The sequence below is a fragment of the Palaemon carinicauda genome, chromosome 29 (assembly GCF_036898095.1).
Source record: "Palaemon carinicauda isolate YSFRI2023 chromosome 29, ASM3689809v2, whole genome shotgun sequence".
Classification (NCBI taxonomy): Eukaryota; Metazoa; Arthropoda; class Malacostraca; order Decapoda; family Palaemonidae; genus Palaemon; species Palaemon carinicauda.
Genome location: NC_090753.1, coordinates 51,732,027 through 51,753,867, shown reverse-complemented (window position 1 = coordinate 51,753,867; position 21,841 = coordinate 51,732,027). Strand labels below are relative to the sequence as shown.

At 43.6% G+C, this 21,841-nt stretch overlaps 1 protein-coding gene across 1 annotated transcript in view; it reads right to left on the bottom strand.

Annotated features, from left to right (window-relative positions):
* LOC137622189 (zinc finger imprinted 3-like) overlaps positions 1-16,166 on the bottom strand; it is a 77,707-nt gene extending 61,541 nt beyond the window's left edge. Inside the window, exon 1 of the mRNA XM_068352630.1 lies at positions 16,049-16,166. The gene's annotated coding sequence lies outside the window, so the exon portion shown is untranslated. The remainder of the gene's footprint in view (positions 1-16,048) is intronic.
* Positions 16,167-21,841: the final 5,675 nt, after the last annotated feature.

Genomic DNA, 21,841 nt, shown 5'->3' with positions numbered 1-21,841 from the left:
TGCTACACAAGAGACTCTTTCAGAGGAAGACCTATGGAGTCTTGAGGGCAAAGATGGAAATCAACCCACGGGGAGGCTGTACGCTCCAACTGCGTACCCAACGGCAAGACCTTGAGAAACTTTCCATGAAATGGAGAACTCACGAGCCCCAAGGAAGGCCACAGCTGATGTACCGTGTCAGCGATGAGTAACTTCCTTATGACAGTGGCCAGCACTGCTTTGCTGCGAAAAGTAACAGACGCCCCCGGAGCGCAGGGTTGTCCAGGAGTCAGATTAGCGCCACTAGTGCTTGACCGACTCCAAGGGGAAGCCGATTGATCAGAGTTAGAATGGCGAGGTAGAAACGACCAGGTTCAATAGCAAGGTTTCTTCCTGATCGAGGATGAACTCGAAGGGGAAGAGCCTCTCTTTGCCTTCTTCCGTCGCATACCAAACCTCATCCACTGGGACGAAGAACACTCCCTATACTGTACTCGTTATAAGGAGACTCCTGCATGCAAGAGTGACATTTACAAGCAGAACGGAGACCGTGAGGATCGATTTCCACAACCAACATGAAGGTGCCACAACGGTGCCCTTCAATGTTGTATGGTTTTCGATCCCCACGGCCAGACACACCTGAAAAAGAAAAAGAAATGGAAAATTTTTAGCTTTTAAGACAGTTGCTCTTGAATTGAATTGGCTTAAGAGGCTTTTAACGGGAGACCAAGACAACATCTGTACTCTACCAAGCTGAAACAAAAGGTGATTGTCTCTTACCAGTGCGGGTGTGAGCGGGGTGGCTAGTCTGTACAGTGAACCCTCGTTTATCACGGTAGATAGGTTCCAGACCCGGCCGCGATAGGTGAAAATCCGCGAAGTAGTGACAGCATATTTACCTATTTATTTAACATGTATATTCAGACTTTTAAAACCTTCCCTTGTACGTAGTACTGTTAACAAACTACCCTTTAATGTACAGAACACTTAATGCATGTACGTACTAACGTACCCTAAACTAAAACAGGCACAAATATTAAGGGCGACTTTATATCATGCGTTTCCTAAACACGCCAAAAAGCACGATAAAAAATGGCAACCAATGTTTTGTTTACGTTTATCTCTGATTATAATGAAGAAACAAACGCATTTACACATCTGTGTATAGGTTAGTTTCTGCATCGATTATATTGATTATTCAGTACAGTATGTTGATTTGGTTATTACTAATGTTTTACTTACTTTTTCTTAGGACTTCCAAATGAAATGCTTTTCTTTATGACGCCGCCTGAAACGACGGCGTCATAAAGTACGCTCAGTAAACAAACTAAGGCATTTAACGCGCATGATGAAAGTGATAAATAATGATATTACAGTAAAAGCTTCAATAAAATATGTTATTACAAATATTATTTACCGTATCTATATAAAATCATACATACGTAGCAAAGCAGGAAAACAATCTACGAGAGAGAGAGAGAGAGAGAGAGAGAGAGAGAGAGAGAGAGAGAGAGAGAGAGAGAGAGAGAGAGAGAGAGAGTTGTTTTACATACATAAATGTAAATTTAAAAAAAAAAAAAATAGTCCCATTTCATATAAAATAGATTACAAATATTTTACTTTATCATATTACAGTAGTCTGTATAATACTGTAAAGTTCAGTACAGTATGCTGTTGTAAAAGTCGTGGCGATGAAATTCTCACGAAACAAAAACACGCCATTTGAGTACAACAGCTGATTTTTTTTTTTCTCTCTCTCTCTCTCTCTTCGTGTTATACAATACTTACATTTAGATGAAGAAGCTAAAATTAGTTTTCTTAGTGTCAATTAAATACGAAACGAAATAATTAGGCCGAGTCTACATCCATTTCAATCATAGCTAAAAATACGGCATCCGATTTCATCAGCAAACCACTATTTTTTGGGAAATATCATTTTATTCTAGAAAATTGCCACTCTTTAAATAGTTAATTGCACATTAAGAAAGCGTGTACTTTTGTTTTTAAATTTCGGGTTTGTTTTAAAAATCGAGTATTGTTGACTTCTTTTTTTTTTACTTTTGGCTGTGATTAGATCAGCTGTCATCTAGCTGCCGCTCTTGAGTGTGTACGAATACACTAACAAAGTATCATTTATACCATTTCTTAACTTATTCAAACCGTCTACAGTATACAGTTGATATTACATAAGCACCAATGTGTTATAACCTATCAAATTTTTTTGTTTATTACATTTAAACCCCCTCTCTCTCTCTCTCTCTCTCTCTCTCTCTCTCTCTCTCTCTCTCTCTCTCTCTCTCTCTCTCTCTCTCTCTCTCTCTCTCTCTCTCTCTCTCACTCTCTCTCTCTCTCTCTCTCTGTGGGCTACTTTTCACTACCTCCCATTCCTTACCTCTCTCTATCTCTCTAACAAATGATATCTTTGTTGCTCCTCAAAGTTTCATTTATATTGAAAATCAATCACGATTCAATTTTCCTTACTTTCTCCAATCTCGCACCATCGGTCACTTCGCGGTATTTTCGATATTTCTGGAAAATCCGCGATATATGTATAAACATGGGTTATGAAAAAAATCCGCGAAGTGGTGAATCCGCGATGGTCGAACCGCGAAGTAGCGAGGGTTCACTGTAGCTACACCTCACAAAAAACTAAAGGGCTAGTTTTTGCTATCGCCGAAACACATCACTGAGAAGAGCGTATGGGTTTGTATATATATAGTGCCTAAACAAATGTCTTTATGTGTAGAAGAGGTTGCACACTGATGTCGGATTCTACTAATAAGGATATAATAAGAAAAGAAATTAAATTTCTAAATGTAAACGCTGCATGTCCTGCAAAACTTGCATAGATGAAATTCATACAGAAAGATAACAAATTCGTAGATAATTTGTATTTTTCCTAACTATACAAACCTTAGCTATTTAATAGGGGTATTACTTTCGGTGTAGCTGAAATGACGAGCCATTAAAATTTAACGAGGGTTTACTACCCACACCGCTAGTTAGGGGGGGTGGGGTAGGGGAGGGTAGCTTGCTACCCCTCCCCCACCCCCTTCACACACCTGTGCTTGAGCTCACTTTGCTTGGATGTAGGACTTCAAGGGGATAGGGCTGGCGGGCAAGTTTGATTAAATAGCTAAGGTTTGTATAGTTAAGAAAAATACAAATTATCTACGAATTTGTCATTTGTTCCGTAACTGACATACAAACCATGCTATTTAATAGGGGTGACTCACCCATTAGGAAGGGTGGACGACCCAGCCAGTACTGGCTTTTTAGCTTTGCCCGGGGGCTCATTATTTGAGTGTGTCAGCACCCAAGAAATAAGGAGTCCCTGCACCTCGCTAGAACCTTGCTACGCAAGGACTGCGACCTACGCAAGCAGTGTGTGAAGGTATAACAAAGTGTGACTCATCCTAGGAAGTTGATCTGAAGTTCTTTAGATGGAAACTTTAGACTAGGACTCTCCCAATACCATCTTGTCAGGGTATGGGGATGTGACAGTACAGTGGAACCTCTACACACGAACGTATCTACATCCGAATTTTCCAACATCCGAAGTAAAATTCGAGCAAATTTTTGACTCTACACCCGAATTTTATTTCGACACACGAAGTAGCAATTTTCGTCGTACCGGTTGTATCCGAATTTTTCGACACGCGAAGTACAATTCGAACACGTTCCGACTCTACACCCGAATGTTTTTTTCGACACCCGAAGTAAACAATACTCGTACGCGTAGTCGGTGCTCATAGCGCCTGAAGTGTTTTTTATTTCCGCCGATAGAAGGCAGCACATCGACCTCGGAGGGACGCTCAATTAGCGCGGCTTGGGTCACTCCTCTGTTCTCGTCGGCTTCTTGCGGTTGTGCTCTTTGCGTTCTGATATTAACTGTGAATTAATCGTGATTTTTTATGTGCATCCATTAACGATAATTTACTTAAATCATGGGTCCAAAAAGGCTTAGTTTTGCCAGTGGTAGTGGTAGTGGTGAGAAAAGGAAGAAGGAAATGCTTTCTATAGAAATTAAGCAGGAAATTATTGAAAAACATGAGCGTGGCATCCGCGTGAGTGAACTTGCTAAACAGTATGGCCGTAATATGTCGACGATCTCGACAATCCTTAAACAGAAGGAAGCTATTAAAGCAGTGAAACCTTCTAAGGGGATCACTATAATTTCCAAACGCCGTACCCCTATCATAGAAGAGATGGAACGACTTCTACTAGTGTGGATTAAGGATAGAGAGATCGTTGGCGACACCATCACCGAAACCGTTATCTGCGAGAAGGCGCACGCCATCTTTACGGACTTGAAGGAGGAGAGCTCTGGGGGTGATGCTGGGGAGAGTTCAACCGAGCCTTCCTCAGATGATTTCAAGGCATCTCGTGGCTGGTTCGAGAAATTTAAGAAACGGTCCGGGATTCATTCAGTTGTTCGCCACGGAGAGGCTGCTAGTGCGGACACAAAGGCTGCAACTGACTTTGTTAAGAAATTCGAAAATATCGTAAAGGAAGAAGGCTACGTAGAGCAGCAGGTGTTCAATTGTGATGAAACCGGGCTGTTTTTGGAAGAAGATGCCGAGTCGAACCTACATCACTGCTGAAGAGAAGAAATTGCCTGGGCATAAGCCAATGAAGGATCGGTTGACTCTTGCTGTATGTGCCAACGCTAGCGGGGACTTTAAAGTCAAGCCCTTGCTTGTTTACCATTCGGAGAACCCTAGGGCCTTTAAAGCGCACAACGTCGATAAGGATCAGCTTCATGTTTTCTGGCTATCCAACTCGAAGGCCTGGGTCACTAGGCAATTCTTTGTGCAATGGGTAAACCAAGTTTTCGGTCCTTCTGTGAAGAAGTATCTTCATGAGCAGAAATTGCCTTTAAAGTGCCTGCTATGCCTTGACAATGCACCCGCTCACCCCCCCGGACTTGAAGATGATATCTTCGATGAATTCAAGTTCATAAAGGTGCTGTATCTTCCACCAAATACCACCTCTATCCTCCAGCCCATGGACCAGCAAGTCATCTCTAATTTTAAGAAGCTGTACACCAAGCACTTATTCAAGCAGTGCTTTAATGTCACGCAAAGCACCAACTTAACTTTGCGTGAATTTTGGAGGGGCCACTTCAATATCGTGCACTGCTTAAAGATCATTGATCAGGCTTGGGTGGGATTAACTCGACGGACCCTCAATTCTGCATGGAAGAAGCTGTGGCCTGATGCAGTTTCTCCCCGAGATTTCGAGGGTTTTGACCCCGAACCTGATCCCGTGGTCGGTGCAGCGGAAGCCGTAGAGGAAATAGTCTCCCTTGGCAAGTCCATGGGTCTGGAGGTCAACGCAGATGACGTTACGGAACTCGTCACCGAACATCACGACGAACTGACGACGGATGAGCTCAAGGAACTCCATGCTATGTCGGAGCACATGAGTGATGACGAGGAAGAGAGCGAGGAGGTAGAACATGTGTTAGGTTCAGCGCAAATAAAAGAGGTGTTAGGAAAATATCAAGACGTGGTCGACTTCATCGACAAATACCATCCAAAGAAATTGCAGGTTTGTCGTGTAGTTTCTCAATTCGATGATGTTTGCCTAACGCACTTTCAAAACATTCTGAAAAGCCGTACGAAGCAATTACAGTATCTATCGATGCTTTCTTTAAAAAAACTGCGAAGCGAACTCGCGATGAAGAGGATGTAAGTGAACCGAAGAAAACGGCAAAGAGTGAAGAGGAAGAAAGTGAAACACAGAAAACGGAAAAGAGTGAAGCAAAAGAAATTCAGTCAATTTTAAATGTGAGTGATAGTGATTAAAATTACGTAATCATCAAAAAGAAAAAAAGAAAATGTAAAAAAAATATAAAATATAAAAATAAAAAAAAAAATAAGCTAAGTTATGTTAAAGTTCACTTAGTGTAAGTTAGAATAAGTTACGGTAGTGTTACGTTTATCGTAGTTAACCTCTCTACCTCCTCGCCGTCCGTCCGTCTCCTGTCTCCTCTCTGCGTAGCGAAGACGAACAACACCTGCGCTGGAGTTTCTAAGGTAAAGTGACGCTAAAAACCCGTTTCTTATTTATCATTTTTTGCTAATTCTTCTTATTTACATGTCTATTCTTCTTATTTACATGTCTATTATCTAATTTAGTGTTCATTATTCTCATGGGAAAGTTATGTGTAGTAGTTTATTAAGAAGTTATCATAGGTTTTTGGGCTCAACCACGGATTAATCCTATTTCAATGTACAGTATTCTTATGGGAAAATTCGTTTCTACATCCGAACAATTTCTACATCCGAAGTTGGTTCTGGAACGGATTAAATTCGTATGTAGAGGTTCCACTGTATTAACTTAATACTAAGAACACAAGGAAACATGGTTTACCTGCAGTGGTTTGAGGTCAGCTGTGCAGAGAACTCAGGATGCTGCTTTCCTCAAGAAAGGGGATGATGATGAAAAGAATAAGGGACAGACAAACCTTTTCATTCATGGAGACTAAAACCGGGTAACAATACCCTCAACCTTCTGCTACTTGTCCAATAAGGAGCTTGAGGTTTTAAACCAGCTGTTGTGCAGCCACCACAGGGCCGATAGAGAACGTATCAAGCCTCCTGTGGGTCACGTCTTGCAGGTAGTGGGCTGTGAAGGTTGTCTGACGCTTCCACACCCCAGCTTGAAGGACCTGCGTCACTGAAAAATTCTTTTTGAAGGCCAGAGACGTAGCTACGCCCCTGACTTCATGTGCTCTAGGGCGACATGACGGAGGAGGGTCTGGATTCAGGGACAGATGAATTACCCTACGAATCCATGCAGAGATGGTGTTCTTGGTGACCCTCCTCTTAGTCCTCCCTGTGCTAACAAATAACGCTGGCACATGAGGACGGACTGCAGCCGTTCTTTTAAGATATAGCCTCAAACTCCTTACTGGGCATAGTAGGAGATGGTCTGGGTCATCTGTTACAAAACGGAAACTAGAAATCTAGAGGGAGTCGAACCGAGGGTCCGCTACTCCCGGATTTTGAGTCTTAGCAATAAACTAACAAATCTGAACGTTACCTTCCCCCATCCCCTTGAATGGGCGATGTCATACGAGAGACCATGAAGTTTGCTAACACGCTTGGCCGAAGCCAAAGCTAGTAGGAACACCGTCTTTCAAGTTAGGTGGCGATCTGAAGCCTGGCGTAATGGTTCATAGGGAGGTCTCTTAAGAGACCTGAGAACTCGAACCACGTTCCATGGAGGAGGTCTCACTTCCGACTGAGGGCAGGTAAGTTCATAACTTCGTATGAGTAGGGATAGTTCCAGCGAAGAAGAAATGTCCATTCCTTTTAACCTGAAGGCTAGACTTAATGCTGAGCGATAGCCTTTCACTGCCGAGACTGAAAGGCGCGTTTCTTCCCGCAAGTACACGAGGAACTCCGCTATTGTTGGAATAGTGGCATCGAGTGGAGAGATACCCCTTCCACGACACCAACCACAGAAGACTTTCCTCTTTGCCTGGTAGACAGCTGCGGATGACTTTCACAGATGTCCAGACATCCTGACCGCAACTTGTTGCAAAAATCCTCTCTCAGCGAGGAGATGCTGAATAGTCTCCAGGCGTAGCTTTCGTGGAGGATGTTGGTATGTGGTTGTCTGAGTAGATTGTGTCGTGGAGGGAGCTCTCTCGGTAGCTCCGTTAGGAGTTGCAGAAGGTCCGGAAACCATTACGCGTGATGCCATAGCGGAGCTATGAGGGTCATCGAAAGATTGACCGATGTTCTGGTCTTGTTGAGCACCCTTCTCATCAGACAGAACGGGGGAAAGGCGTACACGTCGATGTTGTCCCACCGTTGTTGGAAGGCATCTTCCCAGAGAGCCTTTGGATCCGGGACTGGGGAGCAGTACAGCGGAAGCTTGAAGTTCAGAGCTGTTGCGAACAGATCCACAGTCGGAGAACACCACAAAGTCAGGACTTTGTTGGCTACTAGATGATCCAAAGACCACTCGGTACTCACTATCTGAGACGCTCTGCTCAGATTGTCGGCGAGCACATTCCTCTTGCCTGGAATGAAACGTGCCGATAGCGGAATCGAGTGGACTTCGGTCCATCTCAGTATCTCTACTGCAAGATGGGATAGCTGCTTCGAAAAGGTACCTCCTTGTTTGTTGATGTAAGCCACTACTGTGGTGTTGTCGCTCATCACCACCACAGAGTGACCCGCCAGGTATTGTTGGAACTGTTGAAGGGCCAAAAAGATGGCCTTCATCTCTAGAATATTTATATGGAGGCACTTTTCTAATTCTGACCACAGGCCTTAGGTCGTGTGGTGCAGTACATGGGCCCCCACCCTTTCTTTGAGGTGTCCGAAAACAGCATCAAATCCGGGGGGAAGGCGAGAAGATCCACTCCTCTTAGTAGGTTCTCGTCTGTCACCCACCACTGGAGGTCCGTCCGTTCCGCAGGTCCCACAGGGATCATGACGTTCGGGGAATCGTAGCCTTGATTCCACCGGGACTTGAGTCCCCACTGGAGGGATCTCATCCTGAAAAAAAACGTTGGGAATTAGACAAGCCAAAGATGAAAGGTGACCGAGGAGACGTAACCACGATTGGGCTGGAAGTTCTTCTCGTTTGAGAAAAGGGTTTGCGACCTTCCTCAGCCTTGCTATCCTGTCGTCTGATGGGAAGGCTTTGTGGAGATTGGTGTCTATAATCATGCCTAGGTATACCAGTCTTTGAGTGGGAAGCAGAGAGGACTTCTCGAGATTTACCATGATCCCCAGATCCTGGCAAAGTCCCAGAAGTTTGTCCCAGTGTTGAAGAAGGGATGACACCGAGTCTGCTAGGATCAGCTAGTCGTCCAGATAATGGAGGAGACGGATGCCGATCCTGTGTGGCCCCGAAGATATTAGGGTAAACACTCTGGTGAAAACCTGTGGTGCTGTGGAGAGACCAAAACACAGCACCTTGAACTGGAACTCCTTGTTGTCTAGGCTGAATCTTAAGTACTTACTTGAAGACGGATGGACTGGGATCTGGAAGTACGCGTCCTTCAGATCCAGTGTACACATGAAGTCTTGCAGTCTCACTGTAAGTCTGACTGTGTCTGCGGTCTCCATGCTGAACGGAGTTTGTTTGACAAACTTGTTCAGAGCCGACAGGTCGATGACTGGTTTCCAGCCTCCAGACGCCTTCTTTACAAGAAAGAGTCGACTCAAAAAGCCTGGGGACCCGTTGACGACCTCTTGGAGAGCGCCTTCTTCAACAGGGTCTGCACCTCTGCCCGAAGGGCTTGCCCCCTTGCTGATCCCATGGCAAGGGAGCTCAACGACACTGGATTCGTCGTCAGGGGAAGTAGTAGAGATGTTGTGAATGGGACGTGATATCCCTGACTGATTATGAAAATCATCCAGGAATCGGCCCCGAGTTGCTGCCACCTGTCTGCGCAACTTTGTAGGCATCCCCCCACTGGTGGACATGCAGGGGGGCAGCCAATCCTAGCGTTTGCGGCCTCGGCTGCTCCCCCTAGGATTCTTACCTCCCCTGGAAGACATTTTGCCTTTCCTGTCCTTGACAGGAAAGAGCTTAGACACCACTGTCTTTGCTGCTACCGTCGGTTTCGTGGTCTTGGTAGGACAGGACTGTTGGGGTGCTGAAGGCTTATAGGGCTTGGATGTCAAAGCCCTATGCAGGAGGGAGTCTTGGTGGGACTTCCTCCACCTCTCAGCAGCCTTTTCCACATCCTAAGGCTCAAACAGGTTCGTTCCTTCCAAGGAAGAATGCCTGAGCCTGTTTATCTCGGTGTTGGGGACCTTCTGATGGAACCTCTCAGCCACTGCATCCCGACGTTTCAGGATGGTGTTTGCCCACAAGTTCGAGACTTGGTGGGCCAGAAACTCGATCGTGCGAGTGCCTGAAGAGGGGGAACGTCTCCATAGCTTTCCTGGTACGTTCTTTGGAGAAGTCCTCAGAGCATATCAGGATACCTAAGGTTCCTAACCAGATATCCAGCCACGAAGTGGCTTGCATAGCGCACTTCGCAACCTTCTCCTGGTTAAGGATCTCTGTTGCCGAGAATGAGACCTGCCGGATGGAGTGTCTCTCAAGAGGGACTCCCCTGGTAGGCTCTTCCAAAGAATGGTGGAGAGGAAGAGCTAAACAAGGCTCCTCCAAGATCTCGAAGTACCTCCTCTGCTGTATGCGAGGAGGTGGGAGAAGCTTGTTGCCGGCACTGGAACGGTTGGAGGAGGCCAACTCAGAGAGCTGGACAGCAATCTTGTCCCTGGTACTCTTAACCCCCTGAGACCAGGGCAGAGCCGCACTGGCCTTAGAAGGTTTTTCAGTGCCAAATACGCGGTCCAAGACTGTGTCTTTGCCCTCTCGAGGAGGAATATCTGGGTCAGCAAACCCATTGAGAGCCTTCGTAAGAGTCATGACCTGCCAAAATGCATGCTCTGACTCTTTTAGTTCTCCTCCGGATGTCGGACTTGCAGCGAAGTCTCCTGTCCCCAAAGGCCCTTCTTGGGGAGATTAGCGGACGTTCTCCGAGTGGCTAGCTGGCTCCGTCCTAAGTCTCGTCAAGGATTTTGGCACTGTCTTTGAGTCCTTCGACTCCTTCCTGGGAAGGATGTAGGACTCTAACATAGACGGAGGCAAGTTCTTCTCCGCCCCCACCCGGGGAAGACTTTTCAACGCGAGGTGAGGTTTCCCTCAATGGTGCGATGGGGGAATGTCTCACCTCACGTGACTCCCCTGAGGACAGGAAATCCTCGTCCGACAGGGAGGGAGAAAAAGTCTGGGGGGGGTGAAGGAACCTGCCTTGAAGGCTTACGAGGAGACAGCTTAGCTCTTGGAGAAGTCATCGCGTCCGAAACTCCTATTTTTCTCTTCAGAGGGGTAGACGCAGCCAAGGATATTTGGCCCAACTCAGAGAGAATAGGCTTTCAAGCCTGTATAACCGCTCTGATTAGTGCACCGAACCATGGCTGTTGACTGACAGCGCAGTGCCTCTGGAGGGACAAGGATCGACGGATCCCTGGGAGGAGTTTCCATGGGGGGTTCACCTGGAAAGAAGATAAAGGACCTTCTGGATGCTTTCCTTCCACCGCAGTGCGCACTGTTCTGCGCTTGCGGGGAGGGGAATGCAGCGATGGCGACCTTGCCGTGCGTTGTCCAGCAGCCTCGCGCGCGGGAGGGTATCGACGCTCGCGCAGGGGCGCGTGATGGTGCTCGCGCGAAGGGGAATACCCGGAGTCACGCGCGGGAGACTGCTGATGTGCGCACGCGCAGGCGATTGCAAGGGCGCGCAGGCGAGTAATGGCACGTAGGAGCGCGCGCGGGAGACTGTGGGCTCACAGGAGAGTGCGCAGGAGACTGGTTGTGTGCGCAGGAGACTGAGTGCGTGCGCGCGAGTGAATGGTCGTTGGACACATGGGGGTGAGGGCGAGAGTTTGCGCGCCCAAGAAGATGACGTAGGGAGCGCGTGCAAGAGAGATACCCCTGGCGCGCGGGCGCGCAGTCAGAGCCTGTGCGCGCGTCAGTATGGTGGCGCGTAACTGTAGGAGAGAATGGGCGCGCGCACATATCCTGTTGGGCGCGAGCAGGTGAATGCGCGCGATTGCGCGATGGTGAGGGATGGCGCGCGTCAGTATGGTGGCGCGTAACTGTAGGAGAGAATGGGTGCGCGCGCATATCCTCTTGAGCGCGAGCAGGTGAATGCGCGCGATTGCGCGATGGTGAGGGATGGCGCGCTGGAGACAGCAGTCGGCGCGTTGGCAAGCGCTGGTGTGTAGGCGAAGTCTTTCACTTCCCTACAGCTCCCAGATCCGATCGTGGGCGCGCAGGAGAGATAGCTGTACGTGGGCGCTGGTGCGCGGGAGATCGCTGACGCGTAGGAGAGCGTTGGCATGCAGGAGAGCGCTGATGCATAGGAGGTTGCTGGCGCGCAGGAGGTTGATGGTGCGCATGCCCATCATGGCGCGTAAGGGACGTATGCTCGCGATGGCGCATACGCCCTTGATGCCCCGTAATACGGATCGATGCCTGACGAGCATGGTAGTCAGGTTTCGTGGGCGCGTAAAGCGCATCAGCTTCCAGGAACGGCGATGGCAGGTCAGCAGATCTGTTGGGTGGAAGGTCAGCGTGCATTTTGAAAGGACGACCTTCCACCAAAGGGGATCGCGAACAATCCGCTGAGAGGTCCAAGACCATAGCAGGAACAGTTGGTGAACGCTGACGAGGCTCCTCTGCGGCGGACTGCAACGATGATGATGAACCAAAGAGGCGCCTCCTCACCGCAGGTGAAGGAAGGGCTCTCTGGCGAAGAGGAAGGCGAGCCTTGCGACGGATGTGCCCTCTGGGGGCCGTTGGGTCAGCAAGCTGACCTTCTGCAGTCCTCCGAAGAGGAGTCTCTGTAAGTGAACTCCCCAGAGGGGAAGAAACACCAGCAGGAGAGACTGTTGGACTTAGTTTCTCCCTCGTAGGTTGAGCAGACACGGGAGAAACTAAGCCTTCAGCTACTGTGGGATGTGAAGAGGCAGAGGTATTAGGAGATACCGCATTGGATACCTCTGACACCACAACGTCAACAATTGACAGAGGATCAACCTCTGCCAAAGCCGGCGATTGCTTGACAGCGGCACCCAATCGGATGTAGTCAAGAAGTGCTTACTTGGAGGGCGAACCCTCGAGCCCCAAGGAAGACCAAAGCTGAAAAAGATTTGTTAATGACAAATCCTCCCCCGGGGGAAGAGGTGGAGCTGCCTCGCTAGGGGAGGCAACGCCATCTCTCGAACCCCGAGCTTGGAAAACAGAACCATGGTGTACGCTACCACTCGACGGTCTTTCGAAAGAGACCGATCGAGTGGGAGCTTTGGAGGAGGTTTGAGCAACAGAAGAAGAGTCCTTGGGTTTTTCTCTTTTCAAAGAAACCTTCGAAGGAGAAATATCCCGTCTGGACTTCTTCTTACGTCGCCGAGAAAACCTCTCCCACTGAGAGGTAGACCACTCCCTACACTCACCGCACTTATTATTACTAATCACACCGTTGACTTCTACAGTAAGGGCAAAGGGTGTGAGGCTCTGTCTCGACCGCCGACATAAATGTTCCGCAGGGGCGGTCGGGTATTCCAGGACAGGTGCGCATAATCGCAGAGGCCAACTTCACACACAAACTTGATAAAGAAAAAGCAAAAAAGCATTAATGGCTGCCAAGAGAGGCGAGGATGAGAGAGGACACGTCCGTCTACCATCCGAGCCGAGAGCAAAGGGAGCTCAAGCACAGGTGTGTGTGAGGGCGGGTAGCAAGCTACCCTCCCCTACCCCCGCTAACTAGCGGTGTGGGTAGTAAACCCTCGTTAAATTTTAATGGCTCGTCATTTCAGCTACGCCGAAAGTAATACCCCTATTAAATAGCATGGTTTGGATGTCAGTTACGGAACAAATTAAAGGTTATTAAAAAAATTGCTATGGAATTGTATACAGTATATGAATGGTGCAAGGATAAAGGTAAAGTTATAGAATAGTGCAATAAATGGTTTGTAGAAAATAAGACTTTTATCCAGTTTTTGAGTTATGGTGGGTTAACTACCATGACGTTCACAATTTAACATTATATCATAAGACTCCACGCTGGTGACTGGTACAACACACGAACATACGTTACTGAGGTTTAGACGATGTCAGGCAGGGAAGCCGATCGGGACTAAGGTCTATCCTTAAAGCAAACCAAAGTCCTTCAAAGAGAAGGCAACCTTGCTTACCCCATACAAATGGGGAAAATCCACATTAATAGAAGATCATAGTTCCTATTTTATACCAAACGAAACATGTTTGACTAAAAGTTTTAGCGCTATAGGCTAGTATTCTTATGTTATTTTAATGACGAATTTATCACCTGGTTCAATTGTCTTTTGCTTCACCGTAGGTCGCTGCTCTAGGAATTTAACATTATCTCATTGTTCCCACATTCTGGCAAGCAAAATATGTTTCACCATAACTGTTAGTCCCGTGTGCTAGTCTTTATAGCAGTTTATAACATTTTATTATAAAGTTTTGACTTTAATTCACGTCCCTAATTTAATCTTGCTCGACTTAAGAAATGACAAAACAAAATAAATCCCATTTATATCGTAATATTTAAAACATTGTATAATTGACTGAATAAACACACTGATATGCAACCTTAACAAAAGGGCGAGTTGTAGCTTTACACTTTAACATTTGTTCAAACATTGGATTTGGCTTCAGTTTCTTATTATCGCACTAAACATATCAAACACCTGCTTCTACAATAACCTATCATTATTAACATGCTAAATAAAATAGGAGCTTTGATTAAATTGTATACTGTGATATTGTAAACATATAACGAAAGGGTTTATAATAAAAAACGGAACCTTTATTCTATTCCAACAAGTAACTTATGACACACCACCTACAGTTTGTCTGAACTGTCTGGAGGGAGGAGGTTCCAAGGATAAGTTAAGATGATGATAGAGGAAAACGAGATTTTCTTATTAAAATCTGTAATTTTGTTAAGGGCCTTTGCATCAATAGGCATATTATTATTATTATTATTATTACTTACTAAGCTACAACCCTAGTTGGAAAAGCAGTATGCTATAAGCCCAGGGGCTCCAACAGGGAAAATAGCTCAGTGCGGAAAGGAAAAAAGGAAAATAAATATTCCAAGAAGAGTAACAACAATAAATATCTCCTATATAAACTATAAAAACTTTAACAAAACAAGAGGAAGAGAAATAAGATAGGAGAGTGTGCTCGAGTGTACCCTCAAGCAAGAGAACTCTAACCCAAGACAGTGAAAGGCCATGGTACAGAGGCTATGGCACTACCCAAGACTAGAGAACAGTGGTTTGATTTTGGAGTGTCCTTCTCCTAGAAGAGCTGCTTACCATAGCTAAAGAGTCTCTTCTACCCTTACCAAGAGGAAAGTGGCACTGAACAAGTACAGTGCAGTAACCCCTTGGGTGATGAAGAATTGTTTGGTAATCTGTGTTGTCAGGTGTATGAGGATAGAGAATATGTAAAGAATATGCCAGACTATTCAGTGTGTATGTAGGCAAAGGGAAAATGAACCGTAACCAGAGAGGAAGATCCAATGTAGTACTGTCTGGCCAGTCAAAAGACCCCATAACTCTCTAGCGGTAGTATCTCAACGGGTGGCTGGTGCCCTGGCCAACCTACTACCTAAAGATCATCAACTTTGTTGATAGTAGTTTCAGACAGTAGCATGGTATACAGGACTCACAATAGTGTATGTGCAAAGATCTATTCAACTGTGCGAGCTCCAATTTCATGACTAATATTGCACGGTTCTATAATAAAATGGATGTAAATTATGGAATCCGAGTCATAGTGCGTAGACCTTCGCAGGGTAGGTCATTGGGGAGGGGGAACCTCTCAAGGAGACTTGAAACAACTGTTAGAGAAGAGGTTGGAGCCTTTGTATATCAAAGGCCAGTTTGTCCTGTGTGGATTAAAAATGGACATTAACTGACCCAAACTTTCCCCCCTAACCTTAAAGCCGTGTCCTTACCTATTTACCTAGAGGGGGGGGGGGAAATATCACCTGCCTGAGGCTCCCCTTACACTGCCGTATTCTTAGTTAGCCATAATAATACATACAGGTGGCCGCCATCATACATACACCCCAAGAGGGGAGCATGGTGAAATAGGGTAAGTGAAAATATAAAATAAAACAAAATATAAAATGTGTGTAGTTTATGGTCGAAGTAAAAATTCATCAGAAGGCTAATGATTGCGCAAGGTTTAATGAGAAGCATTCTTGTGCGGTAACCCCAGGGCTTGGCTAAGCCATATCTATATTCGATTTCACAACAGCTCAAGTTATTTATGAATAAATTATACATTTATAGCGACACCTTTCTGCTTTGAAATTGGATAAGCAATAGTCGCTTTTTCATCTTGGTCCACCTACTCTGGACTATCCACTTCTACTATGATCACTAGTGACAACAGGTACAGCAAATATTAAATGGAAATGAAAACAGATGTTTCTACGTCTTTAAATGTTCCACGAGGCATCAAAATAAGAATAAATTATAAGATATACCTTCAATTTTACAGAAATGCTCGTATCGGCTTGACTGCCTTCTTCAACCAGTTTGACTTAATACACAAAGAAAAACAAACGCTGGCAACTGAGAACGCGTTTTCACGATTCCGAGACTTCGTGCGTTTTCACAGTTCCACACTGAGGTCAAAAGAGAGAGAGAGAGAGAGAGAGAGAGAGAGAGAGATTTGTTTTAATCAGTTTATTGCGCCCATTAACGTCAGACATTTGAGTACATAACACAGTAATATTGTTTACATCTATATTGTAATCAAGTTATTCCAAAAGAATATGAAAAAGTATATACAGATATTTAAGTACATATTAAAACAATATTGTTTACATCTACAGTATATAATGAAGGTTATACAAAGGAATACAAAATGAAGTATAGACAGACATTTAGTACTTCTTAAAAATAATATCGTTCATTTCTATATATTAATTAAAGGAGAGAGAGAGAGAGAGAGAGAGAGAGAGAGAGAGAGAGAGAGAGAGAGAGAGAGAGAGAGAGAGAGAGAGAGAGAGAGAGAGAGAGGTGGAAAAGGCAAACAATGACAACAAGAATCGGTCAGGTAATAAATAAAAAAATATTATTATTATTATTATTATTATTATTATTATTATTATTATTATTATTATTATTATTATTATTTCTTGCTAAGCTACAACCCTAGTCGGAAAAACAGGATGCTACAAGCCTGGGGGCCATAACAGAGAAAATAGCCTGGTGAGGAAAGGAAACAAGGAAAAATAAAATATTTTAAGAACAGTAACATTAAAATAAATATTTCCTATATAAACCATAAAAACTTACAATACAAGAGGAAGAGAAATTAGATAGAATAGTGCGCCAGAGTGTACCCTTAAGCAAGAGAACTCTAACCCAAGGCAGTGGAGGACCATGGTACAGAGCTTATGGCAATACGCAAGACTAGAGAACAATGGTTTGACTTTGAAGTGTCCTTCTCCTAGAAGAGCTGCTTACCATAGCTAAAGAGTCTCTTCTACCCTTACCAAGAAGAAAGTGGCCACTGAACAATTGCAGTGAAGTAGTTAACCCCTTGGGTGAAGAAGAATTTTGTTTGGTAATCTCAGTGTTGTCAGGTGTATGAGGACAGAGGAGAATGTGTAAAGAATATGCCAGACTATTCAGTGTATGTGTAGGCAAAGGGAAAATAAACCGTGGTGGTGGCCGATGTGGTAACGTCCCTGACTGGTGAACGCCAGACTGGGGTTCGAGTCACGCTCAAACTCGATAGTTTCTTTAGTCGCTGAAACCGCACCATCCTTGTGAGCTAAGGATGGGGGGGGGGAGGGGGTTTTGGGGAGCATATAGGTCTATGTGCTGAATCATCAGCAGCCATTGGCTGGCCCTCCTTGGTCCTAGCTTGGATGAAGAGGGAGCTTGGGTGCTGATCATATGTATATATGGTCAGTCTCTAGGGCATTGTCCTGCTTGATAGGGCAATGGCACTGTCCCTTGTCTCTGCCATTCATGAGTGGCCTTTAAACCTTTAAACTAGAGAGAAAGATCCAATGTAGTACTGCCTGGCCAGTCAAAGGACCCCATAACTCTAGCGGTAGTATCTCAACGGGTGGCCAGAGCTTATTAAACTACTTTATAGTGGGGAGAGACAGAAAAAGAGGAATGGAACTGCCCCAGAATGAACAAGGGCAAAGCAATATATATATATATATATATATATATATATATATATATATATATATATATATATATATATATATATATATATATATATATATATATATATATATATATATGTGTGTGTGTGTGTGTGTGTGTGTGTGTGTGTGTGTGTATGTATATAATCTGGAGATGTACCTACCAGTATTAACTTATGCATCAGAAACTTGAAGCCTTATAAAAGCCTTAGAACATCAGCTACGATACAAGTGGAAGAGCAATCAAAGAATAACAATGGGAATAACGCTAAGACAGATGAAGAGCAACATGCATAAGAGAGGAAACTAAAGTAGAGGATGTCATACAATAGATGGGTATTAAGAATAACAGAATGGATCCCTAGAGATTGTAAACGAAACAGGGGAATGGAGAGAAGACGAGGAATTGACGAATTAAGAAAGTATGCAGATATGAAATGGTAAATATAAAAAGAGTATTAACGGATGTGTACAAAAGGACATGTCTGAGGCCTTTTTTCTGCAGTGGAGTATTATGATGATGATGATGATGATGATATATATATATATATATATATATATATATATATATATATATATATATATATATATATATATATATATATATATATATATATGTATATGTATATATATATATATATATATATATATATATATATATATATATATATATATATATATATATATATATATATATATATATATATATATGTATATATATATATTATCCTCTTACGTTTATTGAGGCAAAGGGCATCGGTTATATTTTGCCAGTCGTCTCTATCTTGAGCTTTTAATTCATTACTTCTCCATTCATTATCTCCTACTTCACGCTTCATAGTTCTCAACCATGTCGGCATGGGTCTTCCAACACTTCTAGTGCCCTTGGGGGTCCAGTTACACGTTTGGTGAACTAATCTCTCTCGGGGAGTGCAAAGAGCATGCCCAAACCATCTCCATCTACCCCTCACCATGATCTCATCCACTTATGGCACTCGAGTAATCTCTCTTATAGTATCATTTATATTCCTGCCCTGCCATTTAACTCCCAATATTCTTCTGAAGGCTTTGTTCTTAAATATACTAAGACTGTTGGAGATTGTTTCATTGTCATACCATGACTCACGTCCATAGAGTAACACAGATCTCACACAACTGATATATAGCCTAATTTTTATATGTAATTTCAGACGATTTGATTTCCAAATTTTCCTTTACTTAGTCAATATCTGATTTGCTTTCTTCCATCTTTCACTAAACTAATTTTAAAGATCTTGTTTTGAAGATCACAATTCCTAAAGATTTAGATGATTCCACTCCATTTAATCCTTTCTCCACCAATGATATTTCATCGTCCATTGCATATTCTGTTATGAAAAGTTAAATTAAACAATAGAAACTCACATTTGATTTTCATAATGGAGAGTTGGCTCAACAATACTTTCATACAACAAGACTGAGATTACCAAACAATTCTTCTTTCTCAAAGGGTTAATTACTACAATGTAATATATCCGTGGCTATTTCCCTCTTGGTAAGGGTAGAAGAGAGACTTTAGCTATGGTAGACATTGTTCTCTAGTCTTGGGTAGTGCCATAGCCTTTGTATCAGGGTCTTCCACTGTCTTGGGGTAGAGTTCTCTTGCTTGAGGGTACACTCGGGCACACTTTTCTATCCTATTTATCTTCTTCTTGTTATTTTGAAGTTTTTATAGTTTGTATATGAAAGATTTATTTCGATATTATTATTCTTGAACATCTCTTGCAGTTTATTTTCGTATTTCCTTTCTCACTGGGATATTTTCTCTGTTGTAGCTCTAGGGCTTATAAGCAACCTGCTTCTCCAACTAAGGTTGCAGTTTAGCAAGTAGAAGATGTAATAATAATAATAATAATAATAATAATAATAATAATAATAATAATAATAATAATAATAATAATAATAAAATACGTTCACTTTTAGCCCTCCGGAAACATTGCTCTTCTATTCCAAAGCTTTTGCATAGCTCCTGCTATCTCCCCTTTCCTAGTTTAAAACTATTCTGGGATTCATTTCATCAATCATTGCATATACTAACTATTTTACTATTCCTCTGCATTGTTGGTTTTTGTTTACTCTCAAAACACATTTACTTACATTCACTTTCAATTGACTCAGTTTCATAAAGCTTCCAAACGAGGATTATTTCTATAATATCAAGTCACAATTATGCCTCATAGATCTTGAAAACCCAGGGAGAGCCTTTCTTTTATTTTCGTAAGGAATATTGTTATTTTTTCCTCTTAATTTTAGGGATTGTTGGGATTGCAAGTGATGTATGTGGCAAGAAGGTTGTTGGAGGCAGCATGAGGAAGGGCAGTGAATGGTGGAATGAAGGAGTGAAGGTAAAAGTGGAAGAGAAAAAGAGGGCTTTTGAAGAATGGCTGCAGAGTAATAGTATAGAGAAGTATGAAAAATATAGAGAGAAAAATGTGGAAGTAAAGCGCAAGGTACGTGAGGCAAAGAGGGCAGCTGACCTGAGGTGGGGTCAGGGATTGGGTCAGTCATATGAAGAGAATAAAAAGAAGTTTTGGAAAGAAGTGAAGAGAGTAAGGAAAGCTGGCGCAAGAATTGAAGAGACAGTGAAAGATGGAAATGGAAGGTTGTTAAAAGGAGAGGAGGCAAGGAAAAGATGGCCGGAATATTTTGAAAGTTTGCTGAATGTTGAGGATAATAGGGAGGCAGATATAATTGCTGTTCCAGGTGTTGAGGTGCCAGTGATGGGAGATGAGAATGAGAGAGAGATTACAATAGAGGAAGTGAGGAGAGCACTAGATGAAACGAGAGTAGGAAAAACATCTGGTATGGATGGTGTGAAAGCTGAGATGTTGAAGGAAGGGGGTGTGACTGTACTTGAATGGTTGGTGAGATTGCTTAATATGTGTTTTGTGTTGTCAATGGTACCAGCAGATTGGGTTTGTGCATGTATTGTACCACTATATAAGGGTAAGGGAGATGTGCATGAATGTTGTAATTCAAGAGGTATTAGTTTGTTGTGTGTAGTTGGAAAAATGTATGGTAGAGTAATGATTAATAGGATTAAGGATAAAACAGAGACTGCAATCTTGGAAGTACAGGGTGGTTTTAGAAGAAGCAGGGGTTGTATGAATCAGATTTTTACAGTTAGGCAGATATGCGAGAAATATTTAGCAAAAGGTAAGGAGGTGTATGTTGCGTTTATGGATCTGGAGAAAGCCTATGATAGAGTTGATAGGGAAGTAATGTGGAATGTGATAAGGTTATATGGAGTTGGTGGAAGGTTGTTGTAAGCAGTGAAAAGTTTCTACAAAGGTAGTAAAGCATGTGTTAGAATAGGAAATGAAGTGAGTGATTGGTTTCCGGTGAGAGTGGGGCTGAGACAGGGATGTGTGATGTCGCCGTGGTTGTTTAACTTGTATGTTGATGGAGTGGTGAGAGAGGTGAATGCTCGAGTGCTTGGACGAGGATTAAAACTGGTAGGCGAGAATGACCATGAATGGGAGGTAAATCAATTGTTGTTTGCGGATGATACTGTACTGGTAGCAGACACAGAAGAGAAGCTTGACCGACTAGTGACAGAATTTGGAAGGGTATGTGAGAGAAGGGAGTTGAGAGTTAATGTGGGTAAGAGTAAGGTTATGAGATGTACGAGAAGGGAAGGTGGTGCAAGGTTGAATGTCATGTTGAATGGAGAGTTACTTGTGGAGGTGGATCAGTTTAAGTACCTGGGGTCTGTTGTTGCAGCAAATGGTGGAGTGGAAGCAGATGTACGTCAGTGAGTGAATGAAGGTTGCAAAGTGTTGGGGGGAAGTTAAGGGAGTAGTAAAAAATAGAGGCTTGGGCATGAATGTAAAGAGAGTTCTATATGAGAAAGTGATTGTACCAACTGTGATGCATGGATCGAAGTTGTGGGGAATGAAAGTGATGGAGAGACAGAAATTGAATGTGTTTGAGATGAAGTGTCTAAGGAGTATGGCTGGTGTATCTCGAGTAGATAGGGTTAGGAACGAAGTGGTGAGGGTGAGAACGGGTGTAAGAAATGAGTTAGCAGCTAGAGTGGATATGAATATGTTGAGGTGGTTTGGCCAT